The sequence below is a fragment of the Adiantum capillus-veneris genome, chromosome 9 (assembly GCF_014529385.1).
Source record: "Adiantum capillus-veneris isolate H3 chromosome 9, ASM1452938v2, whole genome shotgun sequence".
Taxonomy (NCBI): Eukaryota; Viridiplantae; Streptophyta; class Polypodiopsida; order Polypodiales; family Pteridaceae; genus Adiantum; species Adiantum capillus-veneris.
The window spans coordinates 35499938-35525355 of record NC_140939.1 but is presented as its reverse complement, the minus strand read 5'-3'; positions in this window follow the sequence as shown (position 1 = coordinate 35525355).

Here is a 25418-nt window from a genome sequence, read left to right as displayed (position 1 = left end):
ATAATATCCTTATCTGGCAAGTAGATGTAGTCATAGCCCCAATCTTGCACCATCTTAGGTTGACGCATGAATGGGTACCCCAAAATGAGGATACATGAGGATACTATGATCCATTCTACAATTCCCATATGACTCTCTACAAATCCATCTGCAAGCTGTAGTTTCTTTTGTGCTTTTATGAGATCTGGTCTCTCCCATTTTCCCCAAAAAAAAAATCTTGCTATGGCCACTCTGGTCCCGCTATCGAGTATAGCCATAATTTTGACTCCATTATGTTTCAATGGCAAGGTGTTTTTTCCTTCTTCTCCTTCACAATAATCTCCCACCTTGTTTATAGGTATCGGTTGGTTTCTCTTGTGTTGTTTTACGCGTGTTGTCATCTATGGGGATGTCTTGATGAGGACTTTTCAGCCCCATCTTTTCAACAATGACACTTTCAATCCAAAATAGAAACGATCTCAAAGTGAACATAGTGGCCACATTGTAAAACAGTGTGTGCTGATCTAGCGTTTCAGAACGACACTTTTGATCCAATATTTGGACCGATGCCGACATGAAAAGCAAGATTAGCACACTTTAAAATTTAGAAAAGAAAATAAACAAAAACATTATAAAAAATTTGTATACCGACTTAATTTCAAAGAAAATAAATGAGATTAGGCTAAGGATTATATCGTAAATTTTTGTCTTGCTTATGAGAGCTTGGGAAACCTTAGTAGATCTTAGGGTACTTGGGAGGCTCTTTGAGCCGGATGGCAAGGGAATTTTGAGATAAATAGGGGGCCAATAGGGACCCTTTATAGAGTGCCTTCAGGGGCTCGAAGGGTTATGCGTCGGGCCCGCCGCGGGGGTGCAGCTTGTCGGACTGGGCATGTATCCCCCCAGGCTCCCTTCAGGTCACCATGTCATTTTTTGTGAATGTGAAGACTTGTGAATTGATAATTTTGTCAATTAATAATGTGATCACAAAAAAAACTATGATTATGGCAATATGAAATCCTTGACAAACATCCTTCTTGTTGGTTGAAACGGGAGTCTCCTCTCTCCAAAATGTGTAGACCAATTCGTAAATTTCATTTGTGATAGGGCTATAACGGTGTTTCTTGTGACATGAAGCCAATGAAAACAATTGACCATTGACACCAGGCTTTTCCCATGGTGATTTTTCCTTGAACAAGGTGCGGTGACTAACTTTTAAGACCTCGAAGAATTTTGCAATAGCCATGTTTTCATTTAAATTCAACATCATCTGCAATGCTACATTCTTCAAATAAAACTTCTCTTTAGAACCTAGTTGCTTGACAATAACCAATTTATGGAGATCACCAACCCTCTTCCAAAAAGATGGTTTAAAGTCTTAGAGCATTCATGATAAGAAAGTCACAAACCCTCTCTCCTATTGTGCTTGGAATCTGCTTGTTTTTATAAGCGAGTTTGTGATGAAAGGATCACAAAATCACAATAAATTTTACTTAAAAGAGCAATGAGAAACACTCAAGTTTCAGCCATAAAACTTCATCTCTCATACAATCACAAATCCTATTCAAAACCCAAACCTCTTTCATGGAATTTTGTAGCCTTGCCTTTAATTAAATAGTCATAACTTTAAACCGTTGAAAGGAAGTCACGAGCTTCCACCTTCATGGAGACCATTTTTTGACTTGGTAGACATTTAAAAGCTTCCATATTGAATCCCACACACTATTTTGATGAAGGGAAACCCTAATTCACTCCCTCACAAGCTCAGATATAAGATAGCAGAGATGGTGCACTGCAGAGGGACTGCACTACACATTCATAGAGCAACCATGAAGTGAAATATGCAAAAGGGAAAAAGTGTAGGTTTGAAGAAGTCCTCTTTTGTTTCCCACATCCAATGTGCTGATGTGTCAATTTTTGGTCCGTATATGCCAATTTTAAACAAAACTGAATCATTTTTAGCTCATTTTTTATGCAAAAAAGAACACTTTTTGTGTGAAAATCCCAAATAGCGTCGAAAAATCTTTGAATTTTTGGGATCACTCACATAAGCATAAAAATCATAGATATGCATCAAGTTTCATTAATTTTCTATTTTGGGCCACTTTCTATGCAATTTTAGAATGAGACTCGTTAATTGCTGTTTTTGGGATAAGTGTGCCACCATGAAATACTTCAAATATATACATTATAAAATCAAATTAGCACATGCCACATTATGAAATCCATTCCCTCTAAACCTACACATCCTCTAGTACATGCCACAATAGTCTTTGTTAAGAATCAAAACTCATCGTCAAACACCATCCCTTCACTTTAATCCTCAGTTTTCCTATAGTTTGATGCATCATCCTCTTCACTTGGTTGTGCATCAAATGAATCAATATCCTCTCTTCTTGTGAACAATTTAACTCTTTTTCCTACAATCGAAATCTTCATTTATGTCCCATCCATCTCACAAAAGGTGTAGGTTGCATTCCCATGCACATGCTTAACAACATATTGACCAAACCATCGAATGAATCAATATCCTCTCTTCTTGTGAACAATTTAACTCTTTTTCCTACAATGAAAATCTTCATTTATGTCCCATCCATCTCACAAAAGGTGTAAGTTGCATTCCCATGCACATGCTTAACAACATATTGACCAAACCATCTCTTTGCAAGCTTCCTTGTTGTAGAGTGCAAGCTACTATTATACACACACATCTAATCACCTTCTTCAATAGAATTTGGTATGGTCTTATGTCTCTTCTCAAATCTATCTTTGTTTTTCAACCTTGCATCCTCTAGTCAAGATTTTGCACTCTCAATGTCTCCAGGCCTTCTTTCCAATTTCTACATGTGTAGTGCAAGAAGGTCTTCTCTACTTATTATATTTTCCCATGGATATACATTCCATTTAAGATTCATTTCTTCAATTGGCATCACAAGTTTTTGACCATACACTAATTCAGCATGCATATAGCTAGTGACTAAACTATGCATATAGGTAGTGACTAAACTATGTGTCATACAGTCAAGCCAGAATGCAAATGGTAGTAGTCTTGGCCATTCTCCAAGATTACCTTCACAAGCCTTAGCCAAATCTTTAATTATTAAATGATATCCTCTCTCACTCTTTCCATTTTCCTCTAAAGATATAAGCATAAGTTTAAGTTAGTTTGATGCCCATCCTAGTGAAGAATTCTCTTGATTCATCATCATCTAGTTTTGTTCTATCTTTAAACTTGATTATATGATTCTTCTCTCGCAAGCACCAAATACCTCATCTGCCAAAGTCCCAAAGGTATTGTGACCAAGTCAACAACCCATTTGCAATGCATGGCCAATGGATAAGTATGATGTAGTCATGAGCTGAAAGAAAGGGATGGTGGTACAAAACTGGTTCTCTTTGACACCACATAGGCTTGGTGGGCTTCCAAAATAGAACAAGACTAAATTAAAAGAGGTTAAAAGGGAAATAAAGGAGAAAAATTAAAGTAAGAATTCTCAAAAGTTTTATACTTTAGTCTTTTTTTTAAAATTCCACGTGGGTGAGGTAGCTAGGACTTTCAATGCATCTAAATCCCTTTTGAGATACCAAACTAAAGCATGCTACAATTACCATGATTCTTCTAGTCAAGATAAAAATCTAGCCAAGACTTTGCACTTTTAGCCTTTGAAAAAATACATTCACGGCTACATTTGAGGGTTTCAATGGGGATGATGAGTTTTGAATAGTTTGTTAGGTTTCAACCCAATCTGATGGGTTTCAAGGATTTTTGGGGTTTTGAACTGGGTACAATGGCTTTTGAATTTGGTTCAATGAGTTTAGTTGAGTGGCTTCAGGATTTTTCCCAATTGCTCGGGACAATTCCATTGTTTTTGATTCGATACTCCCAAGAAAGTTCAACTGCCTTGAGGATTTGGGGGTGGTTTTCAATTGAGGATGATGGGTTTTAGTGGTTCAAGTGATTTTTGAACAAGGAAAGAGAAAGTGTGGTGTTAGCTTTGAGCTAAAGTAAGGACAATCACAAATACATACATATGATAGGAGTATTTGATTTTTTTCAAAAACCCTGAAAGGAAACTTTTATGTCATGTTAGGTTACTGAACTAGTGTTAAAGTATGAGTCTCTACACTTATGTTTTCTTGAAGGTAGCTTATAGTTTTCTTTACTTTATTCCTCCTTTTAGGACTTCATAATTTTCCACCTAACCCTATGAGTCCAACGCTTATATAATCCTGGCCTATCCATTCACACTTGGACGGATATGACCCATGCCTATGGTGTTCCAAACTACACACACCGTGGTATAGATAAGACTTTACGAGTTTGAGATCAACAAAAACTCAACTTGATATTTGCACTAAAAGGATGTGGTACTAAAGTGTCACCCATACAATAATCAATGGAAGAATCTTGCTTGTTTTCCATTAGAGTCGATGGAAACATATCTAAGTATATCCTTCTATCGAAAGAACAATCCCTGATGGATAACAAACAGATGGCTCTTAGCCATTCTAAAATAGATGCCTCTTATCCCTTTGAAAACAACATGGTTGATAGCCCTTTGCCTTTCTTAAAAAAACCATACCGACATAGAAGATGTTAGTAAAAACATGTTTGGTTTCATTACTCCTTCAAAAATAGATAAAAAAGAAAAAGAAAGAGAGAGGATGTTGGGATGAGGAAAATATAGTGGTATGTGCCCACTGTTTATGTTTCTCTTCCTATGTTGCCTATCATGTAGCTTATCCTATAAGCTTACAATAGCCTTCTTGTACAATGCTCTCTCATAGAGATGCAACCCAAAAATATAAGCCAAATCTTGACTTAATTATGGCACTTTTCCCATGAATTAAGTTCATTTGATTAATCATTTTAAACCTTCAATATCTTAGTGTGTCCATGATAGAGTCGTTAACAAAAGAGTAAACAATGATTGAGGGGAATGAATTCCACTTGACTAGCTTGCCATGCATGCTACAAAAAAAATTAAAGCGGGAACCCTTGGCTACAACAATGTCCTCAAGAGGTTGAGTCGATAATCAAAGTGCCTTGCACAATTGATACTCACAAGGATACATCACAATTTTGACATTTTCATACGGTAAATGTGAGCTTATATCCCTACCTTGCCAAAATCCCAAATCTGAGCTCCATTGCCCATTGATTCCAAATCAATGGGCAATACATGGACACGCGGTGTAAGCCTTTCTTCTCAGTAATTTTGCCAAAGCACTTTACTTTGCTAAAATCTGGCTCATAACCATGTATTTTGATAAAGTGAGAGCTATCATATTTGCTTTTGTTGTACTGACACTCGCACTCAGGCCCGTTGCCAGAGCCTCCTCTCTTGGAAGCTTCGATGCAAGATGCCTAAAATTGAAGCCTGAATTGGCATAATTAGTTTGTCAAAATAATAAATAAGATGAAACCGATATACTCATAGCCAACGGACATTCCTACCAACTACAAAATAAGCTTCCTAAGCCATTCATAGCTCTGCTGTTACAAAATCAAACCATGCTTGCTTATGTAAAGATGCTGCAATAATTACGTATCAATTAAGGAACATCGTAATGGGTTGACATCCTTGTTGTAACTTAACAGAAGTTTTCATTTAAAGAAGTGATTTTCCATTTCTATTACAATCCCCATTAACATTGTATTGGACAAATACTAGGTTCAAAACTAGGTACTAATGCATATGTCATAAAATCTAATACCTACCTATCCCAAATGATCTTCTCATATTGATCTGATCATTAAATATGGAAAGATAAAAGGGAACAAGAGTTAGGATATGGATATGTGCTACTAGATCTATTCTTAGCAAGGACCAAGAGGGGAGATAAGCTTATCTCAATAAGGGTTCAAATAAAGAGAGGTCTACCAAGGAGCAATGTACACTTAAGGGATCTTTAAAATACCTTAGTATAAGCTTCAATAAAGCCTCCAAAGGTTAGTGTTCAAAGTCCTTAGGCTTAGGACCTTTAGGTTAGACTTTATCCAACTTGAGGTGCTTGAGCCAATTCCTACAAAGAAGAGGGCGAGCCCTACATCTAGGAGCATGAGAGAGCTCAACACACACACACACACACACACACACACACACACACACACACTCTCTCTCTCTCTCTCCAAGAGTCACTCTTCCACATGAGGCATAAAGGACACATGTCAGGTCCCTAGCCAAGTTGCCCCCAATTAAGCTTGAATCCTATTGGATGGCCTATAGACAGGACCAATGAGAATTAAGATTAATTGAATTAAACTTAAACATTATGGAATATCCCATAAAGAGGACCAATAAGATTACAACTCCCTTTATTCCTATTGAATAGATAGTCTATCAAGGGGTCCAATAAGAATTGAGCAAACCATGTGCAAGCTTAATTCCTATTGGCCAGTTGACCTAGAGAGCCAATAAGACTTTAGCTTCAATTAATTAATAAATTAAGCTCTCTCTCAAAGGGGTAAAGAAGGACACTTGTCTAAATGCTACACCACTTGCTTGATTTGATCTACGTATCCCATTGGCTAGCCCCAGGCTTGATCCAATGAGCTTCAAGCTTGTGTTTTCAAGCTAGGTCAACTTCTCTCTCAACACACTTGTAGCTCACAAGCCCCAACACATTCCCACACACTTGTATGCAATGAAAATCAAGTCTCCATATCAAGGGAGAGCAATGGAGAAGCCTACACCAACAACTCTTGACCATGGAATGCAAATTCAAGCAAGAGAAAATCTCCAAGAATGCTCATTTTCCTTTCCATCTACGTTACTATGCTAAGCCATGCTCTAAGAGTGATGATGTGTGAGGAGAATACTTATTTCTCGTATGCTACATCTTCTTCCTCTTCACTTCCCTCATATCTCAACCTTTAAAGGTGTTTGATTCTTGGGATTGAGGCCGGGGACAAGTTCTTGTCTATTGCAAGCAAGTTAATTTTTTTTTTTAGCATAATAATGGTGCATGAAGCTTTCCATCTTCATGGCGTCAAAAAGGTCTTAAAGAACACAAAGATTGTATTGTACCAAGTTTCTCTTTATGGGAGAACATATAATACAAGAGCCTTTTGGAGGAGGGACTGCTGGCTCCAAGTAAATCCGGTCCTCAATTGTTGTCAATTTCTCTATTTCTCTCTCTTTTACAAGTATTGTTCATGCCAAGCCAACTAGGTGTAATGTTTGTTTTGCTACCTTCAATCAAGCACTCTCTCTATTTTCATTAGGAATTCTCTTAATGAAATGCTCACTACTGTTGCTTTAATTCTGCTATAATCAATGTTATTAGCCTAATTCTGTTACAACATATGCCAACATACATCAATGCAAAGCTCTGTATACTAAGTTTTTTCTCATAGCTCTATGGATGCAAGGTAGACTCGGCCACAATGAGGGTGATTGCTAAAAGAGGCATCAAGTAGGGAAAGTTAGAATTGTGAGAACCCTCACACGCCCATACCACACATGTACACTCACACGAGAAAACATCAGTCTAAGAATATGTGTACTGATTTGTTGTCATAGTTCTAGATATGGAGGTCAGACTCAGCCACAATAAAGCCTAACATTGAAAGAAGCATTAAATAGAAAAAAATTTCACAAAAAAGAGGTAGTTGGTATAGCATGTGCACCACAAGAGGTTGAAAGAATTAACTTAATATCAATTGGTTGTAACTCAAGAAAAAACTTCACAATGTGAAGCCTACATGACCAAGAAATATAGCTAGATGTGCCTAAATTTACATTTAAAGGGAAGTGCAAGGTATAGACTCTTGGTCGTCATGTGGATATAAGCATGAGCCAATTTAATATCATGCATATTGTTTACCAAATACTATAAGCCCACCAACATTGCCAATTTCCCAATAGTGGGTGTAAAACTAGGTTCAAATATATGCTCACACACCCAAACCACGCGCATGCACACACACACATAAGAATACATAAATATAAAGGTTTGCAAACATAAACAAAGAATATAATTTGCAAAACAATAAAGTCAAAGAAAGATTTCTAGACCACTATACATGCTTCTCGTAGCCTTCGTTGATTTTCTTTTGGATGCGGGTAGGGTGTTGCTCGGTGGTTGAATGATATGCTTCCATGCAATCCTTCACAATAACGTTGACAAATGAATCCCTAGGCATTGTTCTAAACTCGGGATTCAACTTATACGATTTCTCCTCCACTTGCCTTGAGGTTCTTAGCCTTGCTCGCATTCAATGACCATTTTCTTTCTTTGTTTGCAAAGCATACCTCCGTGTGCTTTTGCCATAGATGCTTGTCGGGCCATGTTTGGAGTGTTTTTCCTCTAGAACCCATTGATGCATTCTCCACATGGCATGCTTTTAGTCACATGATCTCTACATCCAAGCCATGCTCTCTTTTGAGGTGCCTCTCCATCCACCACCTAACAAGCTCAAAATCGAATTGATTTCAAAACTCCTTGTTGGCTTGGCGTTGTTATGCAAGCCTTCCATCGGGGAAAAAGACCTCCACATATGATAATGGTTGAACATTTTCTTGGCTAGGATGAAACATCTTTCCATTGTCATTTTAACTGATAATCAAATCGTCCTTTCGTGCATCTCGATGTCTAGCCCTTGCACTATGAATTTGGTTTGAAGTGCCAAAGTACACTTAAAAATTTTATACCTACTTTTTTTTAGAATGGGTGACAATAGTAAAGAGAATGAAATTAATGTTGATAGCTTTGACTTTGCTAATGAAAGAGCAACTAATGATGCCCCTATGCTTGTAAACTATCTTGTTTCTAGGCTTCAACAAGCCCTGGGCAACCCATCCCTCCAAGGTGAAGTGCTACAGCAATTGCACACCCATGGTATTCTCCAAACTCCCCACAAAGAAGAGAGAGTACCTAGGAAGCCTCCTTGTGAGACTTCCAAAAGAGGACTCTCTCCGATAAGGGAACAAGAAGAGGATCCGTACAAAGGGCTCAAAAATCTACTACTTGATGACGCATCTCCTTCCCAAAGGAGAACTCAAGTTTCAACGGTAGAGCCCCCACCAAAAGAAAGAGAAAGAAGTGAGTCTCCTTCCACATCGGCGGAGATGGCTCCACAAAGATGGCGGGCAAAAAGCTCTCCAACACCCCCTAAACGGAGAAGACCATCGCATACTTCTCTACACCATGATTCAAAGAGGGATGAGAGAAAACAAGAGAAGAAAAAGGTGAGAAATAGGTCACCCTCTTCTCCATTTTCTTCATCCTCTTCTTCTTCTGAAGAAAGTGATGGTGCCGACAAGGAGGAACAAGTGAAGAAGAAGGCAAGAAAGAGGTCACCCTCTTGTCCATCCTTCTCATACTCTTCCTACTTTGAAGAAAGTGATGGTGCAACTCTTGAATCACCTAAAAGAAGAGGCCATAGTAAATCTTATGCCTCATGGAAGAGGTCATCCAAGCTCAAAAAGTTCAAAGAGGGAGAAATAATATCTCTTTTCTTACCTACGATGGCACTTTTGGTGGTACGGACAAAGTCTTGGTCTTTATCCAACAATTCGATGCAGCATTTGGAGATGAGGGCTTCACGGAGTCCTGTAACCTACATCATGTAGCCATGCATTTTCAAAAGTCTGCCACACAATGGTGGTCTAGCCTACGGACAAACAATGAAGCTCCACGAACATGGAAAGCTTTAAGAGCTTCCATTATGAAGCAATTTTTGGCTACCGATGCCAAAGACAAAGTACTCACCGAATGATGAAGCTTGAAGCTCTCTCCCTACGAATCTATTCACAAATATGTAGACAAGTTTTGGGACTTACATCTCAAAGCCACTGTCTTCAAAAAGATGGATATTGGACAGCAAAAACAACAACTTTGTGCAGGTTTAACTGAGGATTAACTGAGGATATGGCAGAGTATGTTAGCTCCCAAAGGCCATGCACCATATCTACGGTCATACACAATACCATGGTGGCTTCATGAATCAACTTCCAACAAGGGGCTAAGAGAATTTTTAAGCCCACGGAAAACAAGGACCGGAACGATCCTAAGGGTAAGGACAATGTCCAAAAGTCTCCTAAGGGAAACTCTAATAACAACAAAGCTAAGGAGAAGGGAGTTTACAAGGGCAAAAACAAAATCTCTCCAAAAGAGCTTGAGCGTTATCGCAAGGATAACCATTTTTTTTAAATGCGGGGAGCAAGGCCATGCCTACCGTGCATGCCCCCAAAAGAACACATGCAATGAGCCTCCTAGAGCTTCCATAGTCGAAGTTCAAGAAGAGGACGCTCATCGCAAAGGATCTCCACTATGTTATGCTTGGGGAAAGGTAAGAGATCATGATGCATTTATTCTCTTTGATCCCTGCTCTACTCACAACTTCATCTCTATGGATTTGGCCACCAAGCTAGGTATCCGAGCATATGAAATGGGAGATGAAGTGAGCACGGAAGGACAAGAGGCCTCGGTTACTCCCTTGATTGGGAAGCTAAGGCTCCATGTCCAAAGTTATGTAGATAAAGAGGACTTTTCATATCTCCTCTTAAGCATGAAGATGTCATTTTAGGGGCACCATGGACCGCATGGCTACCGACATCAAGTTCCGTGAAAGGCATATTTACTTTACGTACACGGAGAAGACTATGTATATAGATGCTAACGAGTCGGGTCACACTATACCCCTTGTACATGAAGAAGCTTTTGATAAGTCAATAAAGAGCTCTATTTCCACGTATATGATATTTGTAAAAGACTCTCAAAATGAACCTAATGATTTGTTAACTAAAAATGAAGGGAATAAAAAAGAACTAGAGCTATTTAACTTTCTTAGTGGATTCCAAGATGTTTGTATTGACGACATCCCTAGTGAGCTACCTCCAAAACGAGGGGATGACGACCATGCAACTTCTTCCAGGAAGTTCTCCGCCTAATAACCTCCTTATAGAATTTCTCAAGCTCAACAAGAGGAGATTATGCGGCAACTGCATGAGTTAGTTGAGAAAGGCATGGTTAGGCCTAGCTCATCTCCATTTTGTTCACCCGTGTTATTAGTGCAAAAGAAAGACGACACATATTGTATGTGTGTCGACTATAGAGCACTAAATAGGATCACTATCAAGAATAGGTTTCCCATTCCACAGGTGGAAGACCTATTTGATAAGCTACAAGGGTCGACCTACTTCAGTAGGATTGACCTAAAAAGTGGCTACCATCAAATAAGGATAGTTGATCAAGACATTTTAAAGACTACATTTTGCATTACGTTTGGTCTTCACGAGTACATTGTCATGCCTTTTGGCTTGACCAATGTACCAGCTACCTTCAATCGAATGATGGAGAAGCTATTCAGGCCTCACCACAGCTTCATTGGTCGATGATATTATCATCTACTCCAACTCTTTGGACGAACACAAGCGACATCACCAGGTAGTTTTTAAAGTTCCAAGAGAGAATAGTCTTTTCATAAATCGAAAGAAAAGTTAATTTTTATTGCAAGCAATTCAGTATTAGGTCACATTATCTCTCAAGATAGTATCCAAATGGATCCATCAAAGCTGGAGGTATTAAAAGATGGCCTATTCCAAAGAATTTGCATGAACTAAGAAGCTTTATAGGTATGTGTGCATACTATAGACACTTTATAGAAAAAAAATTCACTAATAGCAGGACCATTGCATGACCTAACTAAAAACAATATTAAGTTTACATGGTTTGCAAAAGAGAACAATGCTTTTGAAAAGCTCAAGGAGAAGCTCATCTCTCAACCTGTGCTTACACTGTTGGACCTCTCAAATCCATTTGAGGTCCAATGCAACGCTTGTGGTGATTGCCTTGGAGCTGTTTTGCTCCAAGAAGGGCACGTCGTCGCCTATGAGAGTCGAAGGCTCAACCCTATTGAGCAAGCTCTATGCATATATGAAAGGAAGTCCTCGCAGTTTTACATGCCTTAGACTCGTGGAAGAACTATTTATTGGGGACTCCTTTCATTCTACGAATGGATCACCAAAGCCTTAAGTACTTCATGATGCAGACCAAGCTCTCCAACAAACAAATGAAGTGGGAAAATTTCCTCTCACAATTTCACTTTCATATTGCTCCCATTGTTGGCAAGCATAATCTTGTAGCCGATGCACTCTCAAGACGACCGGAGAGTGAATGTAGTATCAATGATCTATCTATTATGATAGATGAGTACGCTAACGATCCCGATTTCAAAGATATGATTTCAGCCCTTGCACTAGGGAAAAATGAGGAACCATTTACCCTACAAGATGGTTATCTTCTCGATGGCAATAGGCTATGCATTACTAGCTCACTACGTGAGAAAGTGATGTATGAGTCTCATGCTCCTCCTTATGCGGGGCATAGAGGGATTCAAGCTACCCTAAGAGGGATAGAAACCTACTTCTATTGGCCTACCATGAAAGCAAACATTCAAGAGTATGTCTCAAATTGCATGGTTTGCCAAAAGATCTTCATTGCAAATGAGTATAGCCAAGACCTACAAGAATCTTTCCAAAAGATTGAGGATGCTATGTCTATCTCACAACAAAGGCAAAAGGCTGCTTCTAATAAGCACAGAAGAGCTCAAGCCTTTTAAAAAAATTATTGGGACTTGCTTAAGTTTCCCAAGGCTCGATTAAGGCAGACGACTTGCAAGAATCCTACGGGACACTAGAAGTACTATGATAAGCTAGCAAAAAGGTACTATGGTCCCTTCCATATTCTTAGGCCTATCAATGAGATGGCCTATCAACTCAAGTTTCCCGACCATTGGCTCATACACAATGCTTTTCATGTGATCCTCTTGAAGCCTTACAAAGGTGATCCACCCCATAAAGAAACCATTGAAGACCCACCGCAGATTGACGACCAAGAAGAGGTGCTGCAGTCCGAGTCCATTCTCCAACATGAAGACAAGGTATTGAGAGGCGATAAGATTATCCGACATTATCTTATTAAGTTTAATAACTATCCTTTTAAAGATGCTAGATGGATGCAAGGCATACAGTTAAAGGATAATCTAAACCTTGTCAATGCTTACAATGCTTCCCTAGACTAAGCAAATGTAAAAATGTTTAAATGAACAAAGTTTTTTTCTTATAAGACTCTCTTTTTCCTTATTGTTCACAAATTAAATGTTAAGAAGTATGCATGATTAGGATCAAGTTTGCGTAGTCCAAGTCTCCCAAACACCAAGTAGAGCTTGTCACTCTACTATGGGAGATTGATAGGACTACTACGCAGACATGCTTGCGGCAGCTTAGGCTCTCAAGCGCCAAATTGATTAGTCATACATTCTGGAACGGTGTCGTAGGGTAAAATAGGGATCCTCTACCTGCTAGAAAAAGGATTAATGACTAGGCTTTATCATCGCTACCGCATAGTCGAGGACAACTATGATTTCAAGAGAGAGGTAATGTCATAATAATTAATATCTAATTCTCTTAAATTCTTTTCTCATGTTAAACTGATCATTTAATATGGGGAAGTACCAGGGGAGAAAAAGCTAGAATATTGGTAAAGCTAGTAGACTGGTCATAGTAGGGATCCAAAGGAGGGAAAATAGGGATCCAAAGAGGGACCATCTGCAAAAGAGAAATGTGCATCAATGGGCTTCAAAGACCCTAAGGTTCAGCCCATTAAGACTTCCAAAAATCTTAGGTTCCAAAATTCAAATGAAATGTTCAATGGTCAATCCTTAGGGAAATAGGATTCTTTGGGAAGACCACAAAGTCTTCCCACATCCCTAGATGGGAGGGGGCAAGCCCTAAAGATAGGGGAAGAGAGAGAAGAGGTGAGAGAACACACACACACACACTCAAGGCTTCCTTTACAGAAAGGGCATATTAGACACATGTGAGGTTCCTAGCCCAATTGCCCCCAATTCCCATTCAAATCCTATTGGCTGGCCATAGAGGTGGACCAACAAGAATTAAGCTAGAGTAAATTTAGTCTAATTAATTTAAAAACACTTGATAAAAGAACCAATGAAAATTAAGTCTCCTAGAAATGAGAATTAAGCTCGAGTACATTTAGTTTAATTCATTTTAAAACACTTGATAAAATAACCAATAGTAATTAAGCTCTCTAGAAGACTATTGGGCAGTCTCCCAAGGGATCCAATGAGCATTTAGTAGCCCAATGGCTTGCCTGACTCCTATTGGCCAAAAGAAAGAGGTATCCAATGAGAGTTTAATTTCATTTATTAATCACCTAAAGCTCTCGCAAAAGGGGAAAGAGGGACACGTGTCAAAAGGCTATCACTTATGCTTATCAGTTATCATTGGCTTTGCAGGGTCCATGGGGTGCCAGCATGAGTAAAATCCAAGAGGGGTCGACCAAGAGACAGAGGGGGCTGATTTTGGCAAGGCATTATCACACACACACACTCACACAATCTCATGTGTGAAGTAAGAAGACTCTCTCTCCTTCTCAAGCTTTAATGGAAAGCTCATCATCTACTCCAAGCTTGTGAGAAGGGAGGCCTACACCAACAACTCTTGGCTTTATGATGCAAATCCAACCAAGAGCCAAGCTTCAATGCATGTTCATCTCCTCTACCATGCTAGCTACTAAGCTATGCTAAGCTTTTATGAGTGATTATGTGAGGAGATATGCTTCTTTCTCGTAAGAATACTGTTTCTTCCTCTGAATCTACTCTCGTACCCCGCTAGCTCTCACCATCTTCGAAGGTGTGTGAGGTTTTGGGTATGAGACTGTGAGGGAATTGATGTTGTGTTTTATAAGTGTGTGCATGGTGCTTGAAGCTTCCATCTTCATTGCCGCAACAAGTTATTGAAGAAACACAAAGTTTTATATTGTAAAATGTATCCTTTGATGGGGGAAACCTATAATACAAAGCCTTTTGGAGGGGGGACCGGCTCCATGTAAATCCGTTCCTTAATTGTTGTCAATAGCTTAATTTCTCTCTCTTTTGAAGTATTGTTCATGCATTTCTAACTAGGTGTTATGCTTTTTGGTGCTCTCTCCATCCAAGCACTCTTGCTATGCTCATTAGGAATCTTTTCTAATGAAATGCTCACTATGTTTATGCTATTTTTGGCTACACACAAGTTACTAGGCCATTAAATGTTACACAATGCATGCTCATCTCGTCTACCATGCTAATTACTAAGCTATGCTAAGCTATTATGAGTGATTATGTGAGGAGAAACATTTCTTTCTCGTAAGAATACTTCTTCTTCCTCTAGATCTACTCTCATACCCCGCTAGCTTTCACCATCTTTCGAAGGTGTGTGAGGTCTTGGGTGTGAGACCGTGAGGGAATTGATGTTGTGTTTTTCAGGTGTAGCTTGGTGCTTGAATCTTCCATCTTCATTGCACCGGCAAGTTATTGAAGGAACACAAAGTATTGTATTGTAAAATGTCTCCCTTGATGGGGGAAACCTATAATACAAAGCCTTTTGTAGGGGGGACCAGCTCCATGTACATCCGGTCCTCAACTGTTGTCAAAGTCTTCATTTCTCTCTCTTTTTGAAGTATTGTTCATGCCTACTTCTAACGAGGTGTTATGATGTTGTTGCTCTCTCTCTAACCAAGCACTCTTGCTATGCTCATTAGGAATCTATTCTTAATGAAATGCTCACTATGTCTATATTAATTTCCGCTACACATAAATTACTACCCCATTAAATGTTACATTTTTGGTCCTTTGTTTACATGGACGACGAAGATCACCCCAAAAAGCCCGCCCGACTCCCCCTCCCTTGATCCCACCGCTTGGGCTTCTTTTAAGACCCAATGTCGAATACTGTTGAGGATTCTAGAGTAACTAAATCAATTAAATTTGAACAAAAAATCAAGATGGATCAACTCATTACTATTTTTATATTTCATTGAAAAGAGTGTAAAATAGCCTTTGTAAACTATGCTTAAGCATTATCTCACGAAAAGTCAGCAAGAAGAGAAAGGTAAATGTTTTGATTTCTCGTGGTTACTTTGTTTTAGTTTCTTGTGATTACATTCCTTTCAAGTACTTCTTCCATCATCTCTAAGGTTCTAGATTATGTAAATAAATTATTTTGAAAAAAAAAAAGATGGATCAACTCATTTCTATTTTTATATTTAATTAAAAAGAATGCAAAATAGCTTTTGTAAACTATGCTTAAGAGTTATGTCCACAAAATCCCAGCAAGAAGCGAAAGGTAAATGTTTTTGTTTTAGTTTTTTGTGATTAGATTGCTTTTGGGCTTATCAATTTACAGATTAATGTCTTTATTTTAAGATGTCCGAGAAGATGAAGTCTTTGCAGGCTTGACAATGCTCATAAAAAGGAAACATTGTGCAAGGGAAAGGTATACAGGGTGAAAGAGGTTCTTATGGACAACGATGTTCTTGAAGAAGAATCCAAGGCAAGTAGATATTTTACAACCTTTTTCTCAACTTAATATAGTACAAATGTATTGGCTATAGTTAGGCAAAACACACTCACATAGCTTGTTTTGGTTATTCCTCAATTTGGGTATAGTAAAAGTTTATTTGAAATGCTATTGATTGGAAGCATTTGTATGCATTTGATTAAACTTAATAGCTTGAAAATACACACAATTTAGGCCTCATGAGCACTACAATGGTTCAAATTCTCTACATGTTGAATTCAAGTGTTCTAGCTGAATCCAATTATTGTGGTTTGATCTAGCTTGTTTTGGTTAATACTCAATTTGGGTCTAGTAAAAGTTTATTTGAAATGCTATTGATTGGAAGCATTTGTATGCATTTGATTAAAATTAATTGCTTGAAAATATACACAATTTAAGCATTTGTATGCATCCTAAACTAAACTTGCAAAATTTGACATGACATTCCTAAAACTCTGAGATAGGGGGGTGGCAGAAGAAGAGAAGGGGAACCCAAAGACTACCTTGCTGTTTTCTAGCTAGATATGCCATAAAAATGGAGGCATGTTATTTTGACAAAGATGAACCCTGGTGATTACATAGGACTTTGCATGATTGGTCCTTGTTTGCCCTCGTAAGGAGGTTTGTTCTCCTCATTTGAGTGCAATTTCTAGTTCCTCTTTGCCACCTTTGTCTTGATACATGATTGTCAAAGTTCAGGATGTGGAAGCGATGAACCAAGGAGAGAAGCATGTGAGAGAGAGAGAGAGAGAGAGAGAGAGAGAGAGAGTTTACTGTATCTTACAATGGGGGCTAGGTGTGATTATATACTCACCTTAGCAAATTGACCTACCCAAGGTTTGAAAAATAAGTACAATAATACCTAAAGCCAAAATAAATATTGGGATCACATTTGGCTATTCACTTGAGATGCTATAAACTTTAACCCCCTCTTTGCAACTCATAGTGGACATAAATGGTGAGACCTTGTCAGAGACATAACTAGTGTATTTAAGTCCTTGTCATAGCAATATTTGATAAATCCTGTAATCAACATGTTCCAAGAGACTACATCTCGGATAGAAAGCTCATAATGTGTGGCAACTTGCCACCCATGCCAATCCCTTACTTTCGATCATGAAAGCACGTGAGCTACACAAAGCAGCCATGTTCTATGACACGTGAAACCTTACCTCGGTAAACATTGAATACCTTACATTCATGCTGTTGATTCCCTTTTGAAGAGCTAGAATATCTATCATCCATGTCAACCAAGGCATTTCCAAGCACAATGTCTTTTTTCAACAACCCTTGACTAGAAATCAATGCACTCCAAGAGACGACATTCCGGAGAAGAAGCTCCTGAAGCAAGTTTGTGCTTTCTAAAGTATTTTCACATGCCTTCAAAATGAAAGCGTAGGTGATTTCATTTGGAGAGATGCCCTCTTGTCTCATCCATTGAAAATAGCCCTGAGCTTCTTCACCTTACCCTTGCCCTGTTGTGCATATCTTGCAATCAATGCGTTCCAAGAGACGACTTTGTGGACAAAAATCTTGTCAACGACATGCTAGTAAATTATAAAGCCCCAATATCAAAACTTTGACAAGGGGGGTAGAGTAGGTCAGATTTGAAAAGCAAGGCAGGAGGAGGGTATGAGGCCTAAAAGCCTCAAAGAGATTGCAGGATAATCTTCATGAGTACTTTGCCATGTTGTTCATTGAGCAGAAGGTTGCAGAACCTCAGGACTAAGTGGCACGAGCACTATGGGGTGGGATCAAGTGTGGTAATTGATTGGGGGTTGGATCCAGGAAGGGTGGCCATTGATTTTGTTGGGTGCCAAAAAAGTAATTTAGGGAACTTTTGGAAAAAAGTGCATGCCATAAAGATTTAAGCATTAAATATGGGGGACTATGGGACCCATAAAGTACTCAGTGGAGCGTATTATTGACAGATTTTTATGCTTTATATTTAAAGCCTATGGACTAATGTCATTAAACATGGCAGCTACCCAACTGTAAACTAGGGAACCCTAGTTAACTTTTGTGTAAAAAGTAAACTAGGGAACCCTAGTTTACAGTTGTATAAAAAGTAAACTAGGGAGCCCTAGTTTACAGTTGTGTAAAAAGTAAGCTAGTGGGGTTTTTAACGGGTCTCCTCATTTCTCTGATTGATTTCTCCACAAAATGATGCTATGAATTACCTTTGCTCCATTTCTTGAACATCATTGATTAGTCTACAATGGATTGGGTGATGACAAGTGAAGTTAGTGCCAGTGTTACAAGAAATTTAGAATCAAGCTTCAACAATGATGAAGAAGATAAAGTAGATGCTCAAGGATTACACCTTCGGCGATCGAATCCTCTTGATTTACATCCTCCATGTACTTCTGCTTTGATGGGGAAACTTACAATGTAATGGTTTTGTCTCTACAAGATGTGATGCCGACAACCCTTGCGGATTTGAAAGGTTGCAAAAGAAGAAATGTACATGATCTCAAGAAGTGGAGATGATTCAAAGACCGTCTTTGCTTGGTGGTAGAGGGTGAGAAATTAGCACTTTTCTTGAAACACGAACTCAAGTTAAAGATTGCTTGCATTCAGGATTGTGAGGGCCTAGTATAAGCCGCTCATTGCAACGAAGGAAGGGGAGATCGTAAAGGTCTTAATGCTGCCATGGAAACCTTGAAGTTACAATGGTGTATTGATTTTCAACATTTTGGAGTACCACATTCTTATATGAAGGCACTCGTTGCATTATGTGAATGTCAATGTGTCAAGAAAAGGGTTGAATCTTCTTCCCACCAAGGTTTGGATCTCAATAGAGTACCATTGCTTGAAATTTTCACAAACAGAAATGATGTGGACAAAGTTCTAGCAGATCTCATGGTAAAGTACAAGGTTAGGTTAAGAATGGCACGCTCTTCAAAAAAGTGCACATCTTCCAAAGTCAAGGTGGACTACATATGTCATCGTGGAGTCTTTAGTAGCGACAAGGAAAGATGAAGAAGTTGTGCACAAAAAATAGGTGTGGGTGTCCATTCAAATTGCAAGTGGAGCTACATGAAGGATTAGATGATGTCACAATAATCGTCTATCCTCAACATGAAAATCATGTACCTGGATCAAGAAGCGACTTGTATCATTTACAATGCATCCATTGGTTAAAGAGTGATGCATTGAAGACTTGTTTGATGTTGGAAGCTTGCATCATGTTTCTCAAATGTCAATGCCCAAGGAGAAATTACAAATGGAAAAGGCCTCATCATTGAATTGCACCATCTACAGGTTCTTTATGATACCCAAAGAGATCAGAATGCTATCATATCGAATGCGGATTCAAGATATGCTTCAATTCATTATTGCATTTCCAATAAACAAAATGCATTTTATGTCACTTGAGATGTATTTTTTGCGTGTAGACCGAGTCAGTAATGATGATTGGACGGCAATGTATATGGAAGCACTATCCCTACAAAAACAACATAAGGTGCCTTTTGTTACATGTGCATATGCTATCCACCTTCATATTAAAACATTCATTGCTTTATGGCTTCATTGAATGGTACAAAATTGTGTATCTAGGTTTTCCATGTCCAACCATATAATCCCAAAGCAAAGGAATCCAAATATAGGCCATTTATATTGATTATACAAGATGATTGGATGCTAGACATTTGTGTCCGTTTCTCACAAAACAATGCTTGAGCCATTTGATAGTACCTTCAAGACAAATGCATATGGTTTGTCTTTATTTGCAGAAGTGTTACCAAATAAATTGGGAGTTGGCATTCCCATTTGGTTCATGCTATGCATCGCGGACTTGGGTGCTCAACACGAAGTTATAGCCTTAAATCTCACGATGCATTTGGTTTTCTCAAGAATGGGAAACATCCGACCAACTGCATTGGTGATTGATAAATCTCAACAAGAATTATAAGCCTTGCTTGATGCCATCAATAAAGACCCACATTGTTGGAGGATAGATGAGCATGGGAATTACGCTCAACTTTCTTGTCATGTCCTATTGTGTTGGTTTCATATAAAGAAGGCATGGGTTGAAAATCTTCTTCCTCAGGTATAACACACTTCTTTGATTGTTGTGTGGGTCTTTTTGTGATTAATGTGCTCATAAATTGTCCTTATCATTAGGTTCCCAAGGACCAACGTGGGGATATATACATCCAGTTGTGCAATCTTATGCAAAGCGTAAGTGAAGGTGACTTTGATGGGCGGTATGAGATGTTATGTCAAAAGTACGACGACCACCCAAACATAATTCGATATCTACAAAATGGTTGGTGCCGTCAAAATTGTATTTGGAGGAAGCGATGGCCAGAATTTGGGATATTGTCTATGCATGGTAATGTAGACACCACAAATTTGGTGGAGTGACTGTGGCAATACATAAATATACACTTTTGGAGGCACGCATTAACCGGTCGGTCTTGGAGTTGGTACATGCTCTAGTTGGAGATTCTAAGATAGGGAATAGGATGGGGGTACTTTGCTAAGGTCTTTTAAGAAAAAACAAGAAATCGTACTATTTCATATGTTGTCTTAAAAATTTCTACTTTTACATGCTTCTCTTAATGTCTCATTTGCCTAAGTATTGATTTTATGCACTTTATATGTAGTTGATGTAGGGAAATATGGAGCTCCTGGATCCTCAAAGAAGCACACAACAAAGTTAAGAGAAGGAGAACTGCTTTTGAAGATGACCCAACAAGCCTACAAGTAATTGATGAATTGACGCTGCACTTCAAAATAAAGAGCTCAAATAGTACCAACTAGTGGTATAATGTTAATTTGCAAGGCAATTATTGTGATTGTTCAGAACGGAGCTCGGAATGTAAGCATCTATATGTCACCCGCTTGATAGTTATGAATCACTTTCCCCATTTGACCGACATAATCCCAATAGTAGACAATGCCCATGAGATGACCAGGGATTTCAATGAAGATACAGTATGCGACACTCCACAACCGTTGGAAGAGGTGTTAACCATGATGGAAGAAATAAGAACTTCTATGGTGTCCATCCAAGAAGACCTCCCCAAGAAAAACAACAAAGAGATGGGTATTATTTTGTACGAACTTCAATCCATCAGGGACACTCTTGGATCATTTGCATGCCCAAAGAAAATCAAAATGTTAGAACGAGGCAATGTTCATCAAATTCAAGTGTGTGTGATGCATATTCGACTTGGACATGGCACAAAAGTTGTTCATGACCACGATCATGTCTACCCAAATCCTCGGAACCAGACATGCATTTTACGAAGAAAACATCAATGTGGTCGTCATCGTGTGTGCTTCAATGGGAGCCCAAGAATTTGATGTCCCCATTGTTGTTCAAAAACTCTGCTGGTTAGCCCCTCGGTGATTACTTGTCACACATGCCATGCATTATTGCCATTGGCAAAATGTCATTGTCACAACCTCCATGAATCATGTATTATGGGAAAAGAGGCCCACGTTTGTGATGTACCCTCTAGTTTTTTTTTGTACTATTGTTTCATGTATTTATCTAGATGAAGATGATAATGAGCATACCTTAGCTCCATGCAAGAGAGAAAGAAAGGAGACAATCAGAGTATGTGCCTCTAGCACAAGGATCTTTCTTGTATTCAGGGATCATATACCTTCACAAAGGTCGTTCATTTAGCCATACAAATGCTACATTGAATCTTAACTTGAAGTTTGGTATGTCTCACTTGAATTTAGTACTCTTTAAGTTATATCCTTCTTGTGTTATCCACTGCTAATATAGGGTACCCTAGATTACTTCACTGACCAGAGTGAAACCTTTTTATGTGTGGGAAGTGCCCACAGGTAATCTAGGGTACCCTAGATTACTTCACTGTGCAGAGAGCAACTTTTTTATGTGTGGGAAGTGCCCACAAGTAAACTAGGGCACCCTAGATTACTTCCCACAAGTAATCTAGGGTATCCTATATTACTTGACTAACCAGAGAGCAAGCCCTTTTGGTGTGGGGAGTATCCACAAGCAATATGGGATACCCTAGATTACTTCACTAACCCTTTTGGGTGCCATAGATAGTGTTAACTTGCCTATCAAAAGACATTCTTGGTAAAATCAATCTCTTTTTGTGATTTTGGTACCTATAGGGAATCTAGGGTGCCCTAAATTACTTCTCATAAGCACTACAAGAGGTAGTTCACATTAGCGACGCTTGCAGTGCGACGCTTAAAAGTGAAAATTCACGGCGTCGCTATGGGCATTGCTATGAGCATCGCTAGTTTATTTGTAAAATAGCGACACCCATAGCAATGCCAGGGGTAAAAAATAAACCGAGAGCGCCCAAAAACTCAAAAAACTCAGATATCATATCTGAGTTTTCGGCGCTCAAGCAAGCAAAGAGGTAACCCGCGCTCTCCCTCTATCTCTCTTTCTTCTCCACACACACACACACACACACACATACACGAGGAGAGGAAGGAGAGCCAGGTATTCTCCTTCCCTCTTCTCTCTCTCATGTTCCCTTCCCCTCTTTCTCTCTCTCTCCCTCTCTCTCTCTCTCTCTCTCTCTCTCTCACACACACACACACACATTGTGTTTTTGAGAGAGAGAGAGAGAGAGAGAGAGAGAGAGCACATGCATAAACAAAACACACACACACACGCACACACACATACATAAACAAAGAATGCATACACACACACACATTGAGAGAGGAAGAGAGAGAGAGAGAGAGAGAGAGAGAGAGAGAGAGAGGAGAAAACAAAGGGAAAGAGAGAGGGAATAGAAAACCAAAGAGAGAGAGAGGGGGGGAGGGAGAAGACGAAAGGGAGAGGTAAGGGGAGAAAACAAAGAGAGAAATAGATTAGGTTAAAATTTAAATTAGATTAGGTTAGATTACATTCAGATTTATGTTTATGTTGAGTTTAAGATTAGGTTAGATTTAGATTTATGTTAGATTAGATTTAGGTTTATTTTGAGTTAGATTTACGTTATATTAGATTTAGGTTTATTTTTAGTTTAAGATTAAATTAGATCTAGATTTATGTTCGATGGACTAGCTTTTTTTAGATTTAGGTTATATTTTAGTGCATGTCAGTAAAGGTGCACTTTGCCCAAAATAAACCTTAAAGATTAGCTTAATGCTAGCGGTTAGAGAAATAGTTGGGATTAAGGATATCATGCAATGCATATTATGTTGCATGGCATGCGTGAACTAGTACTAATTGTGACTTACCTCTAACATCATGAGCTTCTGTGAGGGAGGCACCACATACCTAGCTAGGTACGATTGGGAGCAAGGGACCACCGGGCTAGGTACGATTGGGGTCAGGGGACCGCTGGCCCAGTGGTCCCCTGCCCCCAATCGTACCTAGCTAGCTATGGAGTGCCTCTCGAGCAAAAGCTCATGATGTTAAGCATTGTATGAAAAACACTTGCTCATATGAAAAACACTGAAAAAGACTCCGTTTTCCTACATGAGAAAATTTCCTGGGCTCACAGCCTCGACAGTCCATGTGGACCAGTAATTCTACCTGCATGTTCGACTGCTGCTGCCATACAATAAGCGGTCATGATCAGCCAATGAAAGAGAAAATTAAGCCTACACAGAAATTAGTGATGCAAGATGACAATTCCAAGGGTCACACACACACACACACTACACAACCCGTCAAATCTAGAGTAAGAATTAAGTGCTTTGAGAAGGCATCAACTACATTGCAAGAATGGCGTACCAGCATGCTACAGACAAAGATCTACTATGAAAAGATGTTAAGATGCTGTGAAATGCTACAGGTAGAGAAGAGGCAATGGGGTTTTTTCCACTACATGCACTATCATGTAGACGTGAGTGTGTAGATTTCTTGTACCCACAAATATAGGCATTGACCAATAAAGCCGAGATTATAACCCGGTGGTTCTGATCTCCGTGCACCTCTAGACCGAGGTGTACGGGGATTGGACATGACTAGAGAATGTGAGGTAGTTTACAGTGTGAACAAAGAGAGAGAGAGAGAGAGAGAGAGAGAGAGAGAGAGAGAGAGAGAGAGAGAGAGAGATAAAAGATGGAGGATGCCAATTGAAGATTAAATTTATGTCTAGGTTATAAGGTTTTCACCCTCATTATGAGTAGTGACGAGGATGTGGGGCCGTCCAACCGAAACACCTATCTCTCAACGAGGATCTTATGTCCTTGTAATCAATGCAATCATGTTGTGCGACGGACAAGACGCGTTTCTTTGCAGCACGTTCACGAATTTGGGGAGTTCGATCCATCTATTATAGATCGAGTTGTTGCCAATTATAACTCGTCGGACTCTGACGCTGGCCAACAGGCAGCAATCTTGCAACCCAATAGACGTGTTCGCAAGCGCTTTGGTCAAGCAGCATATGTGAGGCCACAAGATGTAGCCTCTAACAGCTCGAGGGATGATCATGCAGACCACATTCCCAACGAGGCAATGTTTGAGCCCGAGATTGATGAAATGATCGAGACGATCATGGATTCAGAAAGGTTTATCTATAATGATATGAAAAGGGAAGCCGATACGCCATTGTATGATGGAGCATGTGTGTCTAGATTGAAAGCGCTCCTAGTTCTTCTCAACATGCAGACAAAGTTTGGATGGAGTGACACTAGCATCATAGCGCTTTTCAGGTGATGTATTACAATGTGTTTACTTTAATAAAAAACTCTAGATGTATAATGATTTGATAGATTTTTACACAATTGTACCGCATTTTTTTCACTGTGTAGATTGCTCAAAGAGCGCATAGTGCCAGCTGATAATGTGATGCCAGATTCCAAAGAGGAAGCAAGAAAGATGAAGAACTTGACATGTGTCCTTGTTGTTTCTTTAGACAAGGCTTGCCTTGTGTGAGGGTGTGTGTGTTCTCTCTCATGCCTCTACAATTAGGGCTCGCCCCTCCATGAGTAGGGATGTAGTTTTACTTTTCTAACACCTTTAAGCATCTCAAGCACCTTAGTCCATGGAGCACCTCAGCACCTAAGTCATTAAGCACCTCAAGCACCTTAGTCAACAAGCACGACAAGCACCTCAAGCTTGGGCCCAATTCCCACCTTAAGCACAACCCTAGTATCTTGCCTAAGGTCGAAGGATTTTTAACA